This window comes from Arachis hypogaea, chromosome 12, assembly GCF_003086295.3.
Source record: "Arachis hypogaea cultivar Tifrunner chromosome 12, arahy.Tifrunner.gnm2.J5K5, whole genome shotgun sequence".
NCBI classification, from domain to species: Eukaryota; Viridiplantae; Streptophyta; class Magnoliopsida; order Fabales; family Fabaceae; genus Arachis; species Arachis hypogaea.
In genome coordinates, this window is record NC_092047.1 from 80597404 (window position 1) to 80608042 (window position 10639).

The following is a 10639-nucleotide window of genomic DNA, read 5'->3' on the forward strand; positions in this document are numbered from 1 at the left end:
ACATGAATTTTGAATTCATCCTTGAAATTAGTATAATTATTTTTGATGTGGTGATAATACTTTTTGTTTTTTGAATGAATGTTTGAACAGTGCATATGTCTTTTGAATTTGTTGTTTATGAATGTTAAAATTATTGGCTCTTGAAGAATAATGAAAAAGGAGAAATGTTATTTGATAATCTGAAAAATCATATAATTGATTCTTGAAGCAAGAAAAAGCAGTGAATAACAAGGCTTGCGAAAATAAAAGAAAAAAAAAAGAAAGAGAGAAAGAAAAAAAGAAAGGCAAGCAGAAAAAGTCAATAGCCCTTAAAACCAAAAGGCAAGGGTAATAAAAAGGATCCAAGGCTTTGAGCATCAGTGGATAGGAGGGCCCAAAGGAATAAAATCCTGGCCTAAGCGGCTAAACCAAGCTGTCTCTAACCATGTGCTTGTGGCGTGAAGGTGTCAAGGCAAAAGCTTGAGACTGAGCGGTTAAAGTCGAGGTCCAAAGCAAAAAAAAAAAAGAGTGTGCTTAAGAACCCTGGAGACCTCTAATTGGGGACTTTAGCAAAGCTGAGTCACAATCTGAAAAGGTTCACCCAATTATGTGTCTGTGGCATTTATGTATCCGGTAGTAATACTGGAAAACAAAGTGCTTAGGGCCACGGCCAAGACTCATAAAGTAGCTGTGTTCAAGAATCAACATACTGAACTAGGAGAATCAATAACACTATCTGAATTCTGAGTTCCTATAGATGCCAATCATTCTGAACTTCAAAGGATAAAGTGAGATGCCAAAACTGTTCAGAGGCAAAAAGCTACTAGTCCCGCTCATTTAATTGGAGCTAAGTTTCATTGATATTTTAGGATTTATAGTATATTCTCTTCTTTTTATCCTATTTGATTTTCAGTTGCTTGGGGATAAGCAACAATTTAAGTTTGGTGTTGTGATGAGCGGATAATTTATACGCCTTTTGGCATTGCTTTTTACATAGTTTTTAGTATGATTTAGTTAGTTTTTAATATATTTTTATTAGTTTTTAAATAAAAATCACATTTCTGGACTTTACTATGAGTTTGTGTGTTTTTCTGTGATTTCAGGTAATTTCTGGCTGAAATTGAGGGACTTGAGCAAAAATCTGATTTAGAGGCTGAAGAAGGACTGCAGATGCTGTTGGATTCTGACCTCCCTGCACTCGAAGTGGATTTTCTGGAGCTACAGAAACCCAATTGGCGCACTCTCAATTTCGTTGCAAAGTCGACATCCAGGACTTTCCAGCAATATATAATAGTCCATACTTTTTCCGAGTTTAGATGACGCAAACTGGCGTTTAACGCCAGATTTCTGCCCTATTCTGGCGTTAAACGCCAGAAACATGTTGTAAAGCAGAGTTAAACGCCAGAAACAAGTTACAAACTGGCGTTTAACTCCAAGGAAGACCTCTACACGTGAAAGCTTCAATGCTCAGCCCAAGCACATACCAAGTGGGCCCGAAAGTGGATTTCTGCATCATTTACTTATCTCTGTAAACCCTAGTAACTAGTTTAGTATAAATAGGACTTTTTACTATGGTATTTACATCTTTTGATCATCCTTGATCAGGGATCAGTCTTCTCCCTATTTTTGAATTCATATTCCATTTGGAGAGGCTGGCCATTCGGCCATGCCTAGACCTTGTTCTTATGTATTTTCAATGGTAGAGTTTCTATACACCATAGATTAAGGTGTGGAACTCTGCTGTTCCTCATGAATTAATGCAAAGTACTATTGTTTTTCTATTCAACTCAAGCCTATTTCTTCTCTAAGATATTCATTCGCACACAAGAACATGATAAATGTGATGATTATGTGACGCTCATCACCATTCTCACTTATGAACGCGTGCCTGACAAACACTTCTGTTCTACATGAAAGCAAGCTTGAATGCATATCTCTTAGCCTCCTGATTTACGATCAGAGTCTTCGTGGTATAGGCTAGAATTAGTGGCGGCCATTCTTGAGATCCGGAAAGTCTAAACCTTGTCTGTGATATTCCGAGTAGGATCTAGGAAGGGATGGCTGTGACGAGCTTCAAACTCACAAGTGCTGGGCGTAGTGACAGACGCAAAAGGATCACTGGATCCTATTCCAGCATGATCGAGAACCGACAGATGATTAGTCATGCAGTGACAGCGCATTTGGACCATTTTCACTGAGAGGAGGGGATGTAGCCATTGACAACGGTGATTCCCAACATATAGCTTGCCATGGAAAGGAGTATGAGTGATTGGATGAAAGCCGTAGAAAAGCAGAGGTTCAGAAGGAACAAAAGCATCTCCATATGCTTATCTGAAACTCTCACCAATTAATTGCATAAGTATCTCTATCCTATTTTATATTTTAATTATATTTTAACTATCAATTCACCATAACCATTTGAATCCGCCTGACTGAGATTTGCAAGATGACCATAGCTTGCTTCAAGCCGACAATCTCCGTCGGATCGACCCTTACTCACGTAAGGTTTATTACTTGGATGACCCAGTGCACTTGCTAGTTAGTTGTGCGAAATTGTGAAAAAGAACTAAGATTATAAATGTGCGTATTAAGTTTTTGGCGCCATTACCAAGGAATGAACAATCACGATTTCGTGCACCAGGCACGCGTTCATAAGTGAGAATGATGATTAGTGTCATGGATCATCACATTCATCAGGTTGAAGTGCGAGTGAATATCTTAGAATAAGAAGTAGGCGTGAATTGAATAGAAGAACAGTAGTAATTGCATTAATTCATGAAGAACAGCAGAGCTCCACACCTTAATCTATGGGGTGTAGAAACTCTACCGTTGAAAATACATAAGTAAAAAAGAGGGTCTAGGCATGGCCGAATGGCCAGCCTCCCTAAATGTGATCAAGAGATCAAAAGTAATACAAAGATAGTCTCAAAAATGATCTAAAGATGAAAATACAATAGTAAAAGGTCCTATTTATAATGAACTAGTAGCCTAGGGTTTTCAGAAATAAGTAAATGATGCAGAAATCCACTTATGGGGCCCACTTGGTGTGTGCTTGGGCTGAGCATTGAAGCTTTTTCGTGCATAGGCTGTTCCTGGAGTTAAACACCACCTTTGAACGCCGATGTGAGACATCAAATCTCGGGCAAAGTATGGACTATTATATTGATGGAAAGCCCAGAATGTCTACTTTCCAACGCAATTGAGAGCGCGCCAATTGGGCTACGGTAGCTCCAGAAAATCCACTTCGAGTGCAGAGAGGTCAGAATCCAACAGCATCTGCAGTCCTTTTTCAGCCTCTGAATCAGATTTTTGCTCAGGTCCCTCAATTTCAGCCAGAAAATATCTAAAATTACAAAAAAATACACAAACTCATAGTAAAGTCCAGAAATGTGATTTTTATTTAAAAACTAATAAAAATGTAATAAAAAGTAACTAAAACATACTAAAAACTACCTAAAAACAATGCCAAAAAGCGTATAAATTATCCGCTCATCAACTCTCTTTTTGTATTTTCTTCTATATTGCTTGGGAGAGTACTGGGAGGGAGTTCAATAACTTTCTTACTCATCTGACCCACTTGTGCCTCCAAATTTCAAATGGAGGACGTTGCTTCAATCATGAAACTGAGAGTGGTCTTAGATAGATCAGAGACTACAGTTGCTAAGTCAAAGTGGCTCTGCTTAGAATTCTTTGTCTGTTACTGAGAAGATGATGGAAAAGGTTTGCTATTGCCAAACCTGTTTCTTCCACCATTATTATTACTGAAGCCTTGATTAGGCTTCTGTTGATCCTTCCATGAGAAATTTGGATGATTCCTCCATGAAGGATTATAGGTGTTTCCATAGGATTCTCCCATGTAATTCACCTCTGCCATTGTAGGATTCTCAGGGTCATAGGCTTCTTCTTCAGAGGAAGCCTCCTTAGTACTGCCTAGTGCAGCTTGCATTCCAGACAGACTCTGAGAAATCATATTGACTTGCTGAGTCAATATTTTATTATGAGCCAATATTGCATTCAGAGTATCAATCTCAAGAACTCCTTTCTTCTGAGTTGTCCCATTATTCATAGGATTCCTTTCAGAAGCATACATGAACTGGTTATTTGCAACCATTTCAATGAGTTCCTGGGCTTCTGCAGGCATCTTCTTCAGATGAAGAGATCCTCCAGCAGAGTGGTCCAATGACATCTTGGACAATTCAGAGAGACCATCATAGAATATACATATGATGCTCCATTCTGAAAACATGTCAGAAGGACACCTTCTGATCAATTGCTTGTATCTTTCCCAAGCTTCATAGAGGCATTCACCTTCCTTCTGTCTGAAGGTTTGGACTTCCACTCTAAGCTTGATCAACTTTTAAGGTGGAAATAATTTTGCCAAGAAAGCATTGACCAACTTTTTCCAAGAGTTTAGGCTATCTTTAGGTTGTGAGTCCAACCACGTCCTAGCTCTGTCTCTTACAGCAAAGGGAAAAAGCATAGGTTTGTAGACCTCAGGATTAATCCCATTGGTCTTAACAGTGTCACAGATTTGCAAGAATTCAGCTAAGAACTGATGAGGATCTTCCAATGGAAGTCCATGAAACTTGCAATTCTGTTGCATTAGAGAAACTAATTGAGGTTTAAGCTCAAAGTTGTTTGCTCCAATTGCAGGAATTGAGATGCTCCTTCCACAAAAGTCAGAAGAGGGTGCAATAAAGTCACCAAGCATCTTCCTTGCATCACCACCATTGTTATTGGGTTCGGCCATCTCTTCTTCTTTTTCAAAAAATTCTGTCAGGTCCTCTCCAGAGTATTGTGCTTTAGCTTCTCTTAGCTTCCTCTTTAGAGTCCTTTCAGGTTCTGGATCAACTTCAACAAGAATGTTCTTGTTCTTTCTCCTGTTCATATGAAAAAGAAGAGAACAGAAAAGAATAGGAATCTTCTATGTCACAGTATAGAGATTCCTTTATGTGAGTAGAAGAATAGAAGAGTAGAATGAAGAAGAGAGAAGATGAGGAATTCGAACACAGAGAGGGAGAGAGGGTTTGAATTATAAGAAGAAGAGAAGTGTTGGTAAATAAATAAATAAATAGAAAGAGATGAGAGAGAGAATTCGAATTTTAAATTAAAATAAAAGGAAAATATTTTTGTTTTTATTTTAATTATTAGTTAGTATTCGAAATTTAAGAGAAGAGATAAAATAAAATTTGAAAACTAAATAATTAATTAATTAAAAATATTTTTGAAAAAGTGGTTAGTGATTTTCGAAAATTGGAGAGAGAAAAGTAGTTGGGTGGTTTTGAAAAAGATATGATTGAAATAAAAAAATTTTAAAATCAAACAAAAAAGTCAAGTAGTTAATTGAAAAAGATTTGAAAATCAATTTTGAAAAGATGAGAAGTTAGAAAAAGATTTTGCAATTAAATTTTGAAAAAGGTATGATTGAAAATCATTTTGAAAAAGATTTGAAAAGGAAATTAAAAAGATTTGATTTTTTTAAATTAAAGTTGACTACTTGACTAATAAGAAATTAAAAGATATGATTCGAGAATTTAAAGATTGATCCTTTCTTAATAGGCAAGTAACAACTTGAAAATTTTTGAATCAAAATTTTAATTGTTAACATTAATTTTGAAGTAAAAGTAAGAAAAAGATTTTGAAAATCAAATTTTTAAAGTTTTCGAAAATAAAAAAAATGAAAAAGATTTGATTTTTGAAGAAGATTTGAAAAAATAAAGTTTTTAAATTGAAATTTTGACTTGACTAACAAGGAACAACTAAATTTTAAAACTTTTTTACTGAATCAATTCAAAATTTTGAAAATTATGAGTAAAATAAGGGAAAGATATTTTTTTATTTTTGAATTTTTAATGAGGAGAGAGAAAAACACCAGAATGACTCAAAACATGAAAATTTAATATCAAAACTAATAATGCATGCAAGAACACTTTGAATGTTAAGATGAACACCAAGAACACTTTGGAGATCATGATGAACATCAAGAACATAATTTTGAAAGTTTTTAAGAAAAGAAAGACATGCAAGACACCAAATTTAAAAATTTTTTAAACTATAGACACTAATAATTCAAAAATGCATATGAAAAATATGAAAAGACACCAAACAAGAAAAATTTAAAGATCAAACAAAGAAATTCATCAAGAACAACTTGAAGATTATGAAGAACTCCATGCATGTGTTTTCAAAAATTTTAGTGAAAATTAAAAATATGCAATTAACACCAAACATAAAATATGACACATGACTCAAACAAGAAACATAAAATTTTTTGTTTTATGATTTTATTAATTATTTTGTATTTTTCAAAAATTTATTTGGAAAAAGAAAAATAAATAAATTCAAAATTTTTAATAGGAATTCCAAGAATCATGCAATGTTAGTCTAAAGCTTCGGTCCAAAAAGTTAGACATGGCCAATGGCCAGCCAAGCTTCAGCAGAACATTACGTACAACATTCAAATTGATGGGAATCAAAAGGCTCCTACAATGATAAGTGGAAGCCTCGGTCCAAAAAAATTAGACATGGCTTGATAGCCAGCCAGGCTTCAACAGATCATGATGAAACTAATCTGAGCAACAAGATGAATCGTCAGTTGTCCAAACTCGAACAATCTCCGGCAACGGCGCCAAAAACATGGTACGTGAATTGTTTGTTACTATTTAAACGGCGCTAAAAACTTGGTGCGCGTAACGTGATCTCAACACGTCTCCACAACTCCGCGTAAATAACCAGCAAGTGCACTGGGTCATCCAAGTAATACCTTACGTGAGTAAAGGTCGATCCCACAGAGATTGTCGGCTTGAAGCAAGCTATGGTCATCCTTGTAAATCTCAGTCAGGCAGATTCAAATGGTTATGGGGTTTTCATAATTAAAATATAAATAAAATATAAAATAATATAAAGTTACTTATGTAATTCATTGGTGGAAATTTCAGATAAGCGTCTGGAGATTCTTTGTTGCTTCAGAACCTCTGCTTTCCTATTGCCTTCTTCCAACCATGCGTTACCTCCTTCCATGGTAAGCTGTATGATCCTCTCGGATGAAAACAAATCCATATGCGCTGTCACCGCACGGCTAATCATCTGTCGGTTCCCGCTAGCATCGGAATAGGACCATTGTCCTTTTGTACACTGTCACTGCACCCAACATTCGCAGGTTTAAAGCTCGTCACAGTCATCCCTTCCCAGATCCTACTCGGAATACCACAGACAAGGTTTAGACTTTCCAGATCCCAGGAATAGCTGCCAATAATTCTAGCCTATACCACGAAGATACTAATCTCACAGATTTGGTCCGTGTATTAGATATCCAAGAGAGTATACTCCAACTGTCGTCCAATGACTACGTTGAACATCATGTAGATCGCTTTGTGGTTGTCAGGCACGCGACCTTGGCTAAGCGAGTAACGAAGATTGGGTGATTGTCACGGGTCACCCCTTCATTCTGACTTAATTGAATTAAGTACGAGAGTATATCTTGGAGAAGAAGCAATCGTGAATTGAATAGAAAACAGTAGTAATTGCATTAATTCATGAAGAACAGCAGAGCTCTACACCTTAATCTATGGGGTGTAGAAACTCCATCATAGAAAATACATAAGTGAAAGGTCTAGGCATGGCCAAATGACCAGCCTGCAAACGTGTACAATAGTCTATGATAGCATAAAACTTATCAAAGATGTAAAATAAATCTCTAAAAGTAGTTTTTATACTAAACTAGTAACCTAGGGTTACAGAAGATGAATAACTAAGTGCAGATAGTGCAGAAATCTACTTCTGGGGCCCACTTGGTATTTACTTGGGCTGAGCATTGAAGATTTTTCGTGCATAGGCTATTCCTGGAGTTAAACGCCATCTCTGGTGCCAGTTTGGGCGTTTAACTCCAATTCTGGTGCCAGTTTGGGCGTTTTACGCCAAGATGTTTTAGGCTAACTTTGAACGCCAGTTTGGGCCATCAAATCTCGAGAAAAGTATGGACTATTATATATTACTAGAAAGCCCAGGATGTCTACTTTCCAAAGCAATTGAGAGCACGCCAATTGAGCTTCTGTAGCTCCAGAAAATTCACTTCGAGTGCAGGGAGGTCAGAATCCAATAGCATTTGCAGTCCTTTTTCAGCCTTTGAATCAGATTTTTGCTCAGGTCCCTCAATTTCAGCCAGAAAATACCTGAAATCACAGAAAAACACACAAACTCATAGTAAAGTCCAGAAATGTAATTTTTGAATAAAAACTAATAAAAATATAATAAAAAGTAACAAAAATTTACTAAAAACTATGTAAAAACAATGCCAAAAAGGGTATAAATTATCCGCTCATCATTGACCCACTTGTGCCTCCAAATTTCTAATGGAAGACCTTGTTTCAGTTATGAAACTAAGAGTGGTCTTAGATAGATGATGAGCGGATAATTTATACGCTTTTTGGCATTGTTTTTAGGTAGTTTTTAGTATGATTTAGTTAGTTTTTAGTATTTTTTATTAGTTTTTAAATAAAAATCACATTTCTGGACTTTACTATGAGTTTTTCTGTGATTTCAGGTAATTTCTGGCTGAAATTGAGGGACTTGAGCAAAAATCTGATTCAGAGGCTGAAGAAGGACTACAGATGTTGTTGGATTCTGACCTCTCTGCACTTGAAATGGATTTTCTAGAGCTACAGAAACGTAATTGGCACATTCTCAATTGCGTTGGAAAGTGGACATCCAGGTCTTTCCAGAAATATATAATAATAGTCCATTCTTTGCCCGAGTTTTGACGATGCAAACTGGCGTTCAAACGCCAACTTCCTGCCCTATTCTGGAGTTAAAGGCCAGAAACAAGTTGCAAATCAGAGTTAAACGCCAGAAACAGGCTATAACCTGGCGTTTAACTCCAAAAAGAGTCTCTACACATGGAAGCTCAATGTTCAGCCCAATACCACACCAAGTGGGCTCGGAAGTGGATTTCTGCATCATTTACTTATTTTCTGTAACCCTAGCTACTAGTTTAGTATAAAAACTACTTAAAGTGATTTATTTCACATCTTTTGATCATTTTTGAGACTATCTTTGTATCACTTTTGATCATTGATCACGTTTAGGGGGGGCTGGCCATTCGGCCATGCCTGGACCACTTTCACTTATGTAATTTTCAACGGTGGAATTTCTACACCCCATAGATTAAGGTGTGGAGCTCTGCTGTTCCTCATGAATTAATGCAAAGTAGTATTGTTTTCTTATTCAATTTGAGCTTATTCCTCTTCTAAGATATTCGCTTGCACCTCAACATGATGAATATGATGATCCGTGACACTCATCACTATTCTCAACCTATGAACGCGTGCCTGACAACCACTTCCGTTCTACCTTGGATTGGGCGTGTATCTCTTAGCCTCCTGGTTCATGATCAGAGTCTTCGTGGTATAGGCTAGAATTATTGGCGGCCATCCCTGAGATCCGGAAAGTCTAAACCTTGTCTATGGTATTCCGAGTAGAATCTGGAAAGGGATGACTGTGACGAGCTTCAAACTCGCAAGTGTTGGGCATAGTGACAGACGCAAAAGGATCAATGGATCCTATTCCAACATGAGTGAGAACCGACAAATGATTAGCCGTGCGGTGACAGCTCATTTGGACCATTTTCACTGAGAGGATGGGAAGTAGCCATTGACAACGGTGATGCCCAACATACAGCTTGCCATGGAAAGGAGTATGAATGATTGAATGGAAGCATTAGGAAAGCAGAGGTTCAGAAAGAATAAAGCATCTCCATACGCTTATCTGAAATTTCTACCAATGAATTACATAAGTATCTCTATCTTATTTTCTGTTTTAATTATATTTTAATTATCAAAATCCCATAACCATTTGAATCTGCCTGACTGAGATTTACAAGATGACCATAGCTTGTTTCAAGCTGACAATCTCCGTGGGATCGACCCTTACTCACGTAAGGTTTATTACTTGGACGACCCAGTGCACTTGCTGGTTAGTTGTGCGGAGTTGTGAAAAGGAGTTAAGATTATAATCGTGCGTACCAAGTTTTTAGCGTCGTTGAGATCACAATTTCGTGCACCAATAGATCAGAGACTATGGTTACAAACTCAGAGAGGCTCTGCTTAGAATTCTCTGTCTGTTGCTCAGAAGATGATGGAAAAGGTTTGCTATTGCCAAACCTATTTCTCCCACCATTATTATTATTGAAGCCTTGATTAGGCTTCTGTTGATCCTTCCATGAGAAATTAGGATGATTCCTCCATGAAGGATTATAGGTGTTTCCATAGAATTCTCCCATGTAATTCACCTCTTCCATTGCAGGATTCTCAGGGTCATAAGCTTCTCCTTCAGAGGAGGCTTCTTTAGTACTGTTGGATGCAGCTTGCATTCCAGTCAGATTTTGAGAAATCATATTGACTTGCTGGGTCAATATTTTATTCAGAGCCAATATTGCATTCAGTGTATCAATCTCAAGAACTCCTTTCTTCTGAGTCATCCCATTATTCACAGGATTTCTTTCAGAAGTGTGCATGAACTGGTTATTTGCAACCATTTCAATGAGTTTCTGGGCTTCTGCAGGAGTCTTCTTCAGATGAAGGGATCCACCAGCAGAGTGATCCAAGGACATCTTGGATAATTCAGACAGACCATCATAGAATATACATAAGATGCTCCATTCTGA

The 10639-nt window shown here is 37.0% G+C and overlaps 1 non-coding gene across 1 annotated transcript; it reads left to right on the forward strand.

The window, feature by feature from the left end:
* The first annotated feature begins 4223 nt into the window (after positions 1-4223).
* On the forward strand, positions 4224-4327 carry LOC112731227 (small nucleolar RNA R71). Its single transcript, XR_003167015.1, has one exon. It is a non-coding gene; the product is annotated as a small nucleolar RNA R71 (small nucleolar RNA).
* Positions 4328-10639: the final 6312 nt, after the last annotated feature.